The sequence below is a fragment of the Mustela putorius genome, unplaced genomic scaffold (assembly GCF_011764305.1).
Source record: "Mustela putorius furo isolate JIRA1106 unplaced genomic scaffold, ASM1176430v1.1 tig00000145_pilon_pilon_pilon, whole genome shotgun sequence".
In the NCBI taxonomy this organism is placed as follows: domain Eukaryota; kingdom Metazoa; phylum Chordata; class Mammalia; order Carnivora; family Mustelidae; genus Mustela; species Mustela putorius.
Genome location: NW_025421294.1, coordinates 23,717,805 through 23,727,990, shown reverse-complemented (window position 1 = coordinate 23,727,990; position 10,186 = coordinate 23,717,805). Strand labels below are relative to the sequence as shown.

The window sequence follows — 10,186 nt, the reverse complement described above, 5'->3', positions numbered from 1 at the left end:
AAAGTGGATAAATGTACATCATAAGGGACAGGTTAAATTAATCATGAAACAGCCATACAACAGAGCGCTATATAGCCATTAAAAAGAATAATGTGGCACCACATTCATTGACATGGAAAGATCTCCACAATAGTCACTGGAGGGAAACTAGCAGGTTGCAAAATAGTAGTTACAGTATTTTACTCTGTAAAATTATACTGTACACACACACAAATGTTGAAAGGATATTCACCAAATGATTTACCAGTTAGCTCTAGGTGGTACATTTTCAAGTGATTTTACTTTAGCCTTCATGCTTCTCTGTTTTGTTTGTACAATTTAATTTTTTCCAAAGGAAAGAGCTTTCTCTGGTGAAAATGAGAGCCACTCACTGGAGAAAATTCATCGTGCTAAGTTCAGTAATGAAGATACTTACTCCCACCAACAGACACACACACTCACAAGTACACGCACAAACATGCATACAAACATGCACAAACATGTTCCTACTCACACGGAACACAGGATTCTCTAAGGATCCCCTCAAAGGTGAATGGCTATGTCTAGAGTTTTCTTCCCTCCTGTTTAGCTACCTATTATGGACTAGAGCATTAGAAATGAAAGATTTTGGAAAATAAGGAAACAATACCAAATGACCCACAGTATCCACTACCTTCCATGACAACGATTTTTCCATTCTGCAGAAGTGAGTTTCCCTTGAGTAAGGGAAGCCACTTCCTTTTCATCCTGCTGGAGTGGGAAACTCTCCTGAAGGGAAGGTGGGTGGGGGGATGGGGTAACTGGGTGATGGGCATTAAGGAGGGCACGTGATGTAATGAGCACTGGGTGTTCTTTGCAACTGATGAATCACTGAGTTCTACCCCTGAAACTACAATACACTATAGGTTAATTAAATTGAATTTAAATTTTTAAAAATTTTCAAAAACACCCTCCTACACTCCAACCCTCCAGACTATGTCTACAAAACACACAGCAGATGCATTCAGCCCTGACCCTCAGCCTCATACCCACCTTTTCTGCTCACACCCAAGCAAGGCTTGGGGTTTAAGATCCTTTATTCACTTAACAAACATTGACTGAGTTTCCCCCCTCCAACCCCCAAGGACTTAGCTTCCATTAGCAGCTAACCTGTGGAGGTGAACAAGACAAGCACTGTCTCCTTTTGGAACTCAGGTTCTGGTGGAAGAAAGGGTGACAAAAAGGTGGCTCCAGAGATTCACTCCCTGAGTTCAAGTCTTGCATCCCATGGACTACCTGGGTGCCATGACTATGCTGGTTGACCTTTCTGAACATTGGCTTACCTTTCTGTGAAAGGGGCACAATAAACCTCATTAAGTTGTTAGGGGGTTAAATGAAATGATGCATGTGGAATGTTCAGCACAGGGCCCGGCACACAGCAGCCCCAGACAAAGGTTAATTGATATTGTCATAAGTATTTACACTCGTAAGGAGTTGCAGTGAAAGACCCAAGTGTAGAGCTCAGAGGAAAGCACTTGCATCAGGGAAGGACAGAGCCTGCCCCAGGGTCACTGTCCACCTTCCAGATAACATGTCTAATAAGAGGATGGAAGACTGTGATCGCACTTGGCACACGACTCTCTCTAATTAAAATCATGGCCATCAGGGATCCGCAGCACTGAAGCAATTTCCTGACCACATGGTTCAAGTTGGGCCGTACTGGCAGGAACACAGAGGCAGAATGTTAATACCTCCCATTCTGGGAAAATATATAGTAGGAGCCCCACCACGCTGACCTTTTCCACACAGAGTGTTTTGATTAACTGGCATCCTATTCCTCCCCTGCAGCTCTAGAAGGCTATAAACAGAGAGAGGTGAACAGTCAGCCAATCACGCTTTGGTTTCCCTTGAAAAGGTTAGGAGAGGGCAGTGAGCACAGTGACTGGAGGAGGTGAGAAACCACACCTGCAGGTGCGAGAGGGGAAGTGAGAAGGCGGAGCTGCCCCACCTTGGCTCCTGGTCCTGAGCCAGCCTCGGCCCCGCTGCTGGCCAATTAATTCCAGGCACCAACATCTGTCCTGAATTCGTCAAGGTAATTAGCACCACATGTTATCAACAGGAAGCTGGTACCCACGGGCACTTGAGATAATTGTTTCCACACTGGCATATCTCTGCCTACCGTAAAAGGTCACTGCAGCCGATGTATTCCCACTACCCCCATTCCTCTTGTTAAATGAAAAAACTGTCCCTTGCCACGGCAATTCTATCATTTCATTGGCACAGGGCTCAGGGCATCCAGGCAGAGGCTTCTTAGGAGGACGTGTGCTCAGAGAGTTTGCAGTGATTACTTCCTGTACCTTCCGCCATCTCAAGTGTCACCCCCTCTCCTCTAAGCGGTAGCTGACACACACTCAGCTTGGTCTGGTGTGCCTGGGAACTGGTGTGCTCTGAGCAAAAAATACAAATGCACTGATGACCAAGGTTGCTCAGGACCACCCCCCCCAACAAACTCTAGGGAAGCCTCTCCAGGGGAGCCAGGAAAAGTGGAGATTGTACAAGGTGTCCTTGCCAGCCCCACACCCATTCTCCAGCCCCATGACTGAGCCATGCCCCTGAACAGTGACCATTCTCTTCTCTCATCCTGGGCAGATGCTCCCACACTTATAAGGCTTATCGATCTTGTTCAGCTGCCTGTCCCCCAACCCTGCCCACCACCCTGCCTAAAGGACAGCCCGATGGGAGCAGGGGGTCTTGGCTGCCTCGTTTGTCCCTCTACCTTCATGCCCCACATATAACCCTCAATAAACATTTACTGTGTGAATCGTGAATATGCGGTAGGCAGTGAGGCTGTGCTGGATGGGCGTACATTCCAAGGAGCATGAAACTGGGAAGAGCCTTAGCCACCAGGGAAGCACAATCAACAAATTCTTGATTCCAGGGCAAACAAGAACAAGGAGAACCTTACTGTGCACTGAGCCACCCACTGGGGTCCCAGCATGAGTTTGCCAGCAGGCAACAGCCTCCTTCCGGGGGACACAAGACATCTGCATGGCAAGCTGACAGCAGCCACAGGTCAAGGACCAGACACAGCAGCTAGAAATGAAGTACTCCCCCAGGCATTCGGCGTTTATTCATCATTCCATGTGCTCAGCCTGTGTGAGCCTCCTGTAACCTAGGGTGGGACAGGGCGAACTTGCCTGGGGCACATATGCCCCCAGTCATGCCAGGCCATAGCCGTAGCAAGCCCTGGCTGAAGGAGGCCCTTGTGCTTCCCCCACCCTCACCTCCATCAGACACCCCCATGAGCCTTCACCCCCAGATCTATGGTCACACTGGTTGCTCTCTGCATCTGGGAAGTGTCCACAGCCATGGCTCAGGGCCCATCCAGCTGCTTAGTGCCTCTGGATACTTCACAGCTCCCTCAAGCCTTCCTCCCTCCCTCCAGGTCATTCCAGAGAGGGGCACACCCCCAACAGCAACACACATCTCTCCTATGACAACTTTATACCACGTGCATGCTTACTTGATTAACATCAGTGGGTGATTAACGAGATGGTCAACATCACGAGGGCAGGGCCAAAACTAGATTGGCTTTGCTTCACCATTCCGTCTCCTGTGTCTTGCACTACTCAGGTAACATACCAAAAACTCAGGTGGAGTGAAGGAAGGATCTGCCGACCTAGGTCAGCATTTCCCAAACTGTGTCTTAAGGAACTGTTAACCGGTGCTCAGTAAACACAGGTTTGAGAAACACTGTACACTCACCTCACAATATGCACTGGCGTATTATTTTTAACTTGGAGGAGTCCTGCAAGAAAGAAACATCTAACTTTAATCCTATGTTTCCCTTTCCCTGAGTCTGAGATCCTCTCCTCATTCCTTTCAACATCCTAAAGAGAATGGGGTGGGTGCCTGGGAACACCAGTTTGGGAAACATGATACGAATACCACTTCTGTTTTTAAATATTCTATTTCAACAAACCAGTAAACCCCAATTTTTCAAAACTGCTCTGAGCCATTATGTGAAGGGGGTCTGCTGTGCCCAGGCTTTGCTTCCCACTTGCCTCAATGCTGCCCTTCCTCCAGGGTCTATGGAAATCATGCCAATCAGTTGTGCACAGAAAGCCCCCAAGGCTCCCTGACCTTAGGCTTATGCCAGAATGAAAAACCAGTCTGGAACCCAGGCAGGTGTGGAGCAGAATTTCCTCTTCAAGTTCATGTTTTCTTCACCACCACCACCCCATCCCTATGCTGGTCACATGAAGTAAGAGCACCCATCAGCATTTACACTGTTCAAATCATGAATGCTGATGCTATCCTTTTTGTCTCATGAGAAACCCAGTGGGTGGTCCTGATACAGTTGTCCTCATTTCAAAGAATAGAGAAACTGAGAACCATGGTTTCTTAAGGTCACCCGGCCCCAGAAGTTGCAGAGTGCAAAGAGAGTTTCTGGTCCCATGCATCTCCAGCCAAGGCTCTTCCCCCTTGTGGATCTGGTTACTCTTTGACTCAAAAACTATCACTGGAAGAGACAGCCCAAGGCCCAGCAGGTCTGTGACCAGAGAGAACTCCCTCACACAGGGAGGGAAGCCTAGCCTATGTTGGGCCAGGAGAACCTGACCATCAACAGCCTCTGGGCAGGATCTGGCATGTTGGTTTAACTCAATCCACACAACTGGGTTGTTTTTCGCTGTCTACATTTAAGAGTCAGGAAATTTCATCTTAAAATCTGGAATCCAGATTCTCTTGAAAACTCAGGGGACGTGGCCACCTTGGGTCTTCATTTCCGGGGCAACCATGAACTGGCACAGGTGTCTATCTCTCCAAATGCACACATCCTCTTCAGTTCATCCTAGGCCTCTTGACTCCCTCCCCCTCCCTGATTTACCTGCTGGGCCCTGTGGGCCCTGGAGTGTGACCCCCACTGCTTTGTAGATGCTGGTCTTGTTTCCACACCACCAGACAGGGAGGTAGGCACAGAGTTGATGGACACAGGGACTGCCAAAGAGGGTGGGGGAAAGCACCACGAAACACATTTTCTGAAGCCTGGAATAACAACTTCCACGGAAAATAAAAACACGTTCCTGCAACAAAGAGAAAATGCGGACATAAATTCCCCTTAACCAGCAGCCGAACGTTTTAATATTTATGCCTGGATTTTCCCAGGCAATTTTAATTCACATTTGTGCTTTTGCTACAGAAAATAAAAGGGAAGACAGGGGTACGGAACATGCAAAATACTCAAAAATACCATCACTTAAATGGAATTGAATCCTTTTCAAAATGCTGCGTCCAGTGAAGTTGTTGCTTACTTAAGAGGTGGGTTTTTTGTGTGTGTGGTTTTTTGTTGTTGTTGTTTTTGTCAATTCTGTGCACCACTCAAAACCCACTGAAAGCTATAAAAAGCACCCGCCATCTCAATGGACTCCAGATTCACTTGCTCTGGGGCTGGATTCCTATGTGGCCCCTTTGCAGCAGGAGCAGAGCTAGGGGTGACAGCTGAGGAGCTGCTGGGGCCTGTGGCAGATGAACCTGTTATATTCCATTTCCAAGCCCCACACCATTAGATAAAGAGGCAATTTCAACCGGGCACTTGCCGCAGCCCAAATACAACTTTGCCAATCCTGCCTGGCAACGGCAGGAAGAATGCTGCTGCAGAAACAGCGTATTTTCTCAAGTCCTTCAGAGTTCAAGAGTTCATGGTGGCTCTTTCTTCCAGCAAATCCAGCTGCTATGGGCCATGGCATTGGCCAGCCAGGCATTGTACTGGAATGGAGATAAATTTCTCCCCAAAACGAACTCTCAAATCAGCCCACTTTCCAGATGCTGGTGCACCATCACTTCCTCCAGGGAGCCCTCCACCCTCTCTCCAGCCATCCCACTGTTTCCTCCCAAGAGCAGGAATCCTTGGTGAATGTTACTCTTAACCTGCTGCCTCAAGTTATTGCTTATCCTTTTTACATGGGGACCCGAGTGACTGGAAGCTAAACAAGCTGGTCCCTCAAGGTGGGACAAAGTCTCCTACTTCTCTTCGTAAGCACACATGTGGTGGGCCCTCTGCTGGAAGAGCCACCCTCATGCAGTAGTCTGGACATTAGCCTCGAGCTCTAAGCACAGCAAAGAAACAGCAAGAATGTGGACCTGGGGAACCATGTGGCTGGGGGATGGGCCAATGCGCAGTGCATTTCCAAACCCTTGGCACTGCCTGAGCCTTGGACCCCTGACACTCTCCGGAGGAGAGGAGCACCCAGCAGTGACTGAGACTCAGTTCCCACCAGACCAGTAGGACAGGGGCTCCAATTTACCGAATGTAAGACACTTACCCACCTGAGTTTGTGCAAAGAAATTTCCACTGGCCTCAAATCTAGCTCAATAAATGACACAGGGGGGGGGGAAAGAAACAGTGTGTGGGCTCTCACCCTCGGTGCAGAGGAGGGAGGCATTGAGAGCATGTGGGTGGAGGTTGCAAAACAGGCTCTAGGAGCAGAGAATGGAAGGTGTGCGTGTCCCAGATCTGGGACTGGTAAAAGAGGCTTGCTGATGGAACCGCAGTGGTTCTTTGGATATGGTTTCCCTATTGGTCTCAGTAGATATGTGGAGACTTGCTGTCAGTTTCCCAGGACAAACCACCAAAAGGCCACCTAGAAGCCCCCAAAGAAGCCCCCACTGAGCAGAGTTCTGGCCCCAGTAAGAAGGCCATGCTATGTCACAATGCAGGTGGTGGTCCCCCACAAGAGCCCCAGGACTCGAAGCAAGTTTCACAAACCCCCTTCATCAGCAAGAAATAAACCTGGGACATGACTGAATGAAGAATGAAGAAGTCTGTCCATCGGGGGCCGTAGCTCAGCAGGTTAAGCGTCTGCCTTCGGCTCAGGTCATGATCCTGGGGTCCTGGGATCGAGCCCCTGCATCGGGCTCCCTGCAGCGGGGAGCCTGCTTCTCCCTCTGCCTGCTGCTCCCCTTGCTTGTGCTCTCTTGTGCTTTCTCTCTCATTTTCTGTCAAATAAATAAGTAAAAAATCTTTGGGAAAAAGTGAGGGCCACTCTACTGTTCATTCACTGAAGAAGTGTTCGCAAGGCCCCAGCTGCCATGTACCACACAGCCTGCAAGGGCTCTAGCACAAAAGATACAGCAGGGAGCTAGGGAGCCATGGACAGACACGGCCCCTGCCTTCATGGAGCCTGCCCTCTAGTTAGGGGAGAAAACCAACCAAAAACTGATGAATGAATCATTTCAGGTAGGGATTGATGCAGCTAAATAGAAGTAAAGCAAGAGGAGAAAATGAAAGCGTGTTGGAAGAAAACTTATCTAGATGGTCACCTGCAGAAAGGGTGACATTTGAGCAGAGACACTTGGGAAGATCGGAGGGGGAGGGTTCCTAGCAGTCGACGAACAGGCACAAAGGGCTTAAGGCCAGGGTGGCTGAGGTAAAAGGCAGGGCCCGGGAGGAGGGGCTTCCCTGCCAAGCTACCAGCACTCATCTTCCTCCCCATCCCAGCCACGTCCTGGCCCCAGTGGGACATGTGGGAGAAAGGCTCACTCTGGTGGCTCCCACCCCTAACCTGAGCTTCCAGCACCAGTAAGACCCAGTTAGACCCTACCCCTAAGAGGAACCCCATGGAGTACCCAGCCTTCACGGAGATAAAATGGAGTGTTTTCCAAACCACAACTTTCTGAACATCCCCTTCAGGCCCAACATCTATGTTTGATATCAGCTCAAAGGAAATTTTCTCTCAAAGCATTAGTTTTGTACATCCTGGTATTTTTGCATGCAGAGGAACAGGAAACCCGAACAGTGCCTCAGTTCAAGGAAGATGGCAAGGCCTCCCTCTCCCCTGCTTGAATCACTGAAGCGAAGTTGAGCTCCCCAGATGGAAACAAGAGAGGCAAACACTACTGAGGTCCCGAATTAAGCTCTGTGACTGGGCCTGAGGGGACCATCTGCACCCTGACTAGAGACCCAGGGACCTGCCCTGGAAGAAGCAAGTAGAAAAGGTGAGGTCAGAGGTCAAGGCTCAGCAGTGCGGCCTGGTGTCTCCCAGGCTGCTGACCACCTCTCTCAGGGACCCACAGGGACAGCCTCAGCTCCTCTGGCATACAGCCCATACTGCAGAGGAGGGGTCATTCAAATGTCCTCTCCCCTGCACACCCTCCCAATGCCCCCACACTGCCCTAGAGACCAAGTCTGAGTGCCCTATAGTCCCGCCATCTCGGCCCACTCACAACACTCAACCCATCTGAACCAGTGTTGCTCAGAAGCATGTGCCCGTGACAAAGAGTACGTTGTGCAGGAGCCCCAGCGCACACACCCACACAGGTTTCTGAAACACAAGTTTCAAGAAACCCTGATCCTTAATATGTACCATGAGCCCCGATGTTTCCAATCCCATCTTATTCTGTTTCTTTTTAAAGCTGGTCATGACATGCTAAGTTGGTTCCATGCTCCACTAGCAAATCATGAACTACAGTTTGTGTAACAATACACTAAACCGATTTCTGCTGTCTGTCCAAATTGCCTTCCCCTTCCGTCCGTCTGAGATTTCTCACGTGCCTTTCTTTCTGCTTGGATTTCCCTTCTCTTCCCTATTCCCCCCTTTCTTTTGCTGATTCAGTTGTTTTCAACCTTGGCTGTACATTAGAATCAGACGGGATGCCTTAAAAAATATACCAATGCCTGAGCATCTGCTCACACTGGTCCTCCCAGAACTTGATTTCATTGGTCATGGTGGAGCCCTGCTCACAGTACCTAAGAGGTAAATATTTGTTATATCAACTGAAGAGGAAGGTCCTATTATTATCCAATTTTACAGATAAGGAAACTGAACCTTCAGAAGGTTCAGTCAATTAGCCAGTGTCAAGAGCTGGAAGTGGAAAAGAAGGGATCAGGACTCCTACCTGCCCAGTTCCAGAGTCAGAGCCTCCCAACCAGCCCAGGTGCTTCCTCTCACAGCCCAAGAGAGAAGAGATGCAACTCACAGCTTTGCCAGACATTCAGGATGAAGATCTAAGGAAAGCCATTAGGTATCACAGTAGGACCACTTTTCTCCTGGCTCTTTTCCGGCTCTGGGTTCACAGAGCATCCCTGCATCCCTGTAACTGACTTGGTCCCTAGTACCCTTCTATGGCCACTCGGCTCTCTCACCCAGCTCCCCTATTCCCCTTGCCAGCTGGACACTTCCAAAAGGACATTCTCTCAAGTAAAAGGACTCACCCCAAACTCATTCTCTCCTTCCTCTCACCCCCAACATCCCCACTCCCCTGCTTAATGCTTCCACTTATCTAAGTTCAAGATATCCCATCCTCAACGTCACTGACCAGTCCCTCCCTCCCTCCACACTCCCCCAAACCATGCTGCTGGGCACCCAGTCTCCCGTGTGGCCACTCCCCACACTCTACCTCATGACCCCACCACTTCCTTGGCTCCCTGTCAGTTTGCCGCTGTCGCGTTCCCCTGGGCTGTAGCAGTGGTCTCCACACATCTTTCTGTTTCCATGTTCTCCCCACCTATCGACCCCCACAAATAGGATGCTTGACCAAAGCCCAACTCTGGCCAGGTTTCTTTTTAGAATCCTCCAGTGAGCCCATCCTAGCCCACACTGGGAGATAAAACTTAAGTGTCAGAGTCCACTGTTGTGAGCTGGTAGGAAGGGAATTTCCAGCCATATTTTACCATAACTCAACCTACATCCCCAACTAACAGATCTACTAGGTGTGCCATTCCTCAGATACCCCTCCTACGGCCACCCTGACCCAGGCATCAATATTACCAGTTGCTGAAGGAGGACTCAAGAGGAAATCACACCATCAGGAGGACCAGCCCATTAAGCTAAATGTTCCAGATACCACTCACTGCTTTCAATGCTAGGGCCATGGCAACAAGTTGCAGCTAAGCTTCATTGATGAACAAATAATAGGACCATGGGGTTATGGAAGTCTGGTAATTTTAACTGTGAAAAATGGTAGGGACTGTAAAGGTTTCTAATAGGGCCATGGGGAAAATGGGTATTGGTGAGGCAGCACAAAATTATGGCAATGCGGAACCCTATCAACCTAGAAATTACACCAGGTCATGAGGCTTCGGGCGGCTATAGGGGAAGGGAATACAGGCCCCTGCTCTGCCTTCAAATGAGATACATTGTCATATGAGGAAGAAGTTTTTTTTTCAGGGTGTCGGTCTGCTTTAAAGTAGATAAGATTCAGAAGTCTTCAGGGACACATTGTTGAGAAA

The 10,186-nt window shown here is 49.2% G+C and overlaps 1 long non-coding RNA gene across 1 annotated transcript; it reads right to left on the bottom strand.

Moving 5' to 3' along the window:
- Positions 1–3,727: 3,727 nt before the first annotated feature.
- Positions 3,728–9,809, bottom strand: LOC123390828. The gene is made up of 4 exons (XR_006605437.1): positions 9,726–9,809; positions 8,854–8,962; positions 4,847–5,042; positions 3,728–3,766 (listed from the first exon to the last, which is right to left on the bottom strand). It is a non-coding gene; the product is annotated as an uncharacterized LOC123390828 (long non-coding RNA).
- Positions 9,810–10,186: the final 377 nt, after the last annotated feature.